This window comes from Micropterus dolomieu, linkage group LG22 (genome assembly GCF_021292245.1).
Source record: "Micropterus dolomieu isolate WLL.071019.BEF.003 ecotype Adirondacks linkage group LG22, ASM2129224v1, whole genome shotgun sequence".
Taxonomy (NCBI): Eukaryota; Metazoa; Chordata; class Actinopteri; order Centrarchiformes; family Centrarchidae; genus Micropterus; species Micropterus dolomieu.
The window spans coordinates 25,751,085-25,755,067 of record NC_060171.1 but is presented as its reverse complement, the minus strand read 5'-3'; the positions used below and the strand labels follow the sequence as shown (position 1 = coordinate 25,755,067).

The following is a 3,983-nucleotide window of genomic DNA, read 5'->3' as shown; positions in this document are numbered from 1 at the left end:
ACTCAACAAAGTCAAATAAAATAAATAAGATATCACCTGTGCTTTTAATTTAGAAAGTAATGAAACAATGTCACATTCAAGTCGTCACTCCCCTCACACAAACGAACTCCACAAATTAATTTTGAGCTCCGAGATTAATATCTTGCTCTTGCTTCATCTTCCAGCGTGAGGACTTCCTTGTTAGTGTTGCTATGGTTATCAGCGATGACTTTGCTGAAGTCCCTCCCTCCATGTTGCCCCGTCCGTCAGGGCTCAGTCACATTCCTGCACTCACACAGTTGACTTCACTTGTAAACTGTGAGGTTCACTAAAAGCGGATAAGGCTGGCTGACACAGACCAAGTCAATGAATTCCTCCAACCTGAATTTCCCTTCTCATTCACCGGTACGTACTGAACTTTTGCTCCCCAACAGTCCGCTAACGACATCAGTACGCACTTCAGCTTAATTGACCTGCCAGCCTGCTCTTTGCTGCTTCAGCGTAACTTCAACTAACGTCACCATCTAGCCACTTACTGGAGGCTGTAGGGAAGTCCTTTCTAGCTATCGTTAACTAATGCAAAGTGTATGTAAACGCTTAATTTACACAAACTACAGCGTGAAGGAGGATTTATCTATCACACGGGAAGTTTCACAAAATGAGAAAGTGTGCCTGTGGTGAAGGAATTGGACGTTTAATCTTGTCACACGTGTTTTGTGAAACTGGAACCTGCTATTTCCCCTTAGCTAACTAACTTATTGTGTTGCTTACTACATGCAACCCCTCGTGTATTGGCGTTGTGTTTACATATTGTAACGTTAAGCGTGTGTTGGCTCGTTTCTTATGACATGACGCATATATGTTATTTGGTATAACGTTAGGTAAATTGCAGTTCAGTAGGTGCAGATGCCTGATGAGTGATTGTTGTTATGTGACGATGCCGTGACCTCCCTCCAGGAAGTGGAGTAAATTTTAATTTGGCTTCATGTCTTGTTAAATCAGACGGATGTGGACGGACTAATATTTGGGTAATACGGAATACCTTTTGAACTCCGTCTCTTGCCGGATTTGTTGTGCTGTGTTTCTTCACACAATCCGTTATTTCTGCCCATAGCGCCATGAAAACCCTTTGCGATTTCACAGTAAATGGACGTGAGGATGACCCACAAAAGTTAGGGGGGGGAAAGGGGCTAAACAATGTGATTAAAATCTGCAACAGCATGAACACAAAACATGACATTTTCACTAAAGGTGGGTTCAAGAGATAGGTGCTACAGCTGCTCCATCTTTTATGCTAGGTAGGGTAAATATTACCTTTAGCAAGAACAAGCAGCATGCTTCAAAACCTTGAGTCATTTGTCTTCAACGACATTTCATTTCATCTGGGCACAGATGGTTATTAGCTAGATTTTAAACCAGACAACTTTATATTTAACTGCAGAAAATCTAATCGGGCCACAGAAAGTTGACATAGTTGTGACATTTTTAAAATATAATTGTTGTTGATAGTGTTTTCATTTGGTTGCCAAAGACAAAAGAAGCACCTTCTGTAGAAACCTGTTTTGGTCAATGACTATAGACCACAAACTAAATGTGGCTCCCTGTAGTCCTGACCACAACATCCGTGGCTGCTTAAAAGAGAAACTTGTATCAGTTGAACAAACCATATCTCATTTTCACACATCCTGTTGAATGTAGTGACTATGCAAGAACATCGGTGTGCAATCATCTGACAGCCTGATCAGGTCATTTAAACTGATGGACTGTTTCATCCGTTTTTATGCTATTTAGTTCATTTGTGTTGCTTTAAACTTTGTTGTAATTTCTGCTTGAACTTATGTTGCTTAGCCGCTAAGTGCTGTAGCTCTAACAGCTGTTACATGTCAGACAAACACTGAAACAGATAAGGTAACTGTATGCAAAGCAGTAAGCTCCAGCATTTCGTTAGATCCTGGGAAAATGACAAATAGTTTAGTTTCAATACGAATATTATTTTATTTCCTAACCTTTATAATTGACTGCAATATAGTGAAGTTAGACCGATACAATATTGTGTTAAATCATATGCCAGATGTGGAATCTGTAGAAGCAAGTATACTGGCAAAAGCCCTTTTAAGTATTTTTCTTGTTTTATATTATTTACCTCTACTCTATTCCTATTTCACTGGTTACCTATGTTAACACCCTTACCATGTTTTAATAAAGGAGCCATGAACCTTTCTGTGGCATCTGGCCAGTCTGTTAAGATTAGACAATATTATGTATTATCGTGTGCCCAAGGACAAAAACACTATATCACTCTTTCCAAACGGCAGTTCACCTTAGTTCCCTTTCTTATTTCCTCTCTCATGCTTCAGCTTTGTGTTTAGCTCATTGTTGGTTGGTGACTTTCCTCGTGAGGTTTGTCATGCTTGCAATATGTTGCATAATGTTTAGGCTCAAATTTCCAGGCATGACATATCCAGAAATAGCAAGTGTTTCATGAAGAACATGCCATTTTGTAGAAATGTTAAGATTAATAAAATGTTTACACTCCTTTTCAGGTATCCCTCTTTTTTAAAGAGGTGGTATTATGCTCATTTTCAGGTTCAAAATCCTATTGAGGGGTTGTACCAGAACAGGTTTACACAGTTTAATTTAAAAAAGTCTTGAAGGCTTCGTTTTAGCTGTGGAGTGATACATTTTGTCTCTAAATGATCTTTGTTGGGAGTTGCACATGCGCAGTTCCTAGTTAAGGACTACTAGCCAATCCGAAAAAGAGAAGGGCGGGTCAGTGAGAAGCCCGTAAACGGCTTCGATTCAGCTGTAAGCTACATGTTGCCAACCAGCTTGGCAACACGGACTGGAGGAAGAGTTTCAGAGTGGCGAGTAATTAATCTGTAACAAATGTATTTTTCATCCATAAAGTTTTAACAGAGCTCTGTCTCTACATCACAGTAACAACTTTATGTCAATTGACTGCCTGGAGGGTAGCTATTGTTTGGAAGAGAGAGGAGAGGTGTGCTGCAACTCAGTGTTTTTCCACCGGTGTTTTTGAGGGCGTGTCGGAGTAGTATGAGGCGCATTTAGCTTTTATCCCTGTGTCGTCACAAGGGTGAAAGGGAAGCGGCTTGACTACAAACGAGCTATTTTCAAGCAGTTCAGAGCAGAGTTTTCTGTGGGAGATGGGAACTCACTTTGGGCTGGACTTTGGGCTTTTTCACTTTTGCAAACCAATTACATGCACAAAAAAGATATATATCTCAATAAAAGAGAGGGAAAAAGCATAATACCACCTCTTTAATGTTTATTTTATTATTGGGGTCCAATGTAGCTTTGTATAAATAGGATATGCAGACAGTAAAATCAGTTTTAGATTAATTATTTTAATTAAAAATTCTATTGAATACTTTTAAAGCTCTTCATGGCCTCTGGCCTTGTTATATTTCTGAACTTTTAGTCCCATACACACCAGCACGTACCTTGAGATCCTCGGGCAGAGGTCTGCTTTCTGTTCCAGTGTCTCGACTGAAAACTAAAGGGGACAGAGCGTTTGCTGTCAGGGCCCCGAGGCTCTGGAACAGCCTGCCTGAGGAAATCAGGTCGGCTGAGTCAGTGAACTCTTTTAAGTCCCTTCTTAAAACATACTTTTATAGGAGAGCCTTTCCCGATTTTATTTTACTTTATTTTATCCCTTTTATTTTATTGTATTTTACTAATTTTATATTTATCTTAAACGTGTATTTTAGTCTTTTCAATGTTTTCATGCTTTTGTCTTGTATTGTTTTTGTATTATTGTCTCTTGGGTATTATTGTCTTTACACTTGTTAAAGCACTTTGTAACTTGTTTTTGAAAAGTGCTCTACAAATAAAAATTATTATTATTATTAAATGTATTAATTGAAAATGCATAAATGAATATAGATTATACCAGTACTAGAGTTAAAAAGGGGTGTGTGTGTGTGTGTGTGTGTGTGTGTGTGTGTGTGTGTATTATGTCTCTTCTCTTTTCTCCTTCTACTTGC

General features: G+C 38.8%; 1 protein-coding gene across 2 annotated transcripts in view; it reads left to right on the top strand.

The window, feature by feature from the left end:
- Nucleotides 1-208: 208 nt before the first annotated feature.
- Nucleotides 209-3,983, top strand: part of cracr2aa (calcium release activated channel regulator 2Aa) — a 16,970-nt gene continuing 13,195 nt past the window's right edge. For both annotated transcript variants that reach the window (XM_046038666.1, XM_046038667.1), the window contains exon 1: nt 209-384. The gene's annotated coding sequence lies outside the window, so the exon portion shown is untranslated. The remainder of the gene's footprint in view (nt 385-3,983) is intronic.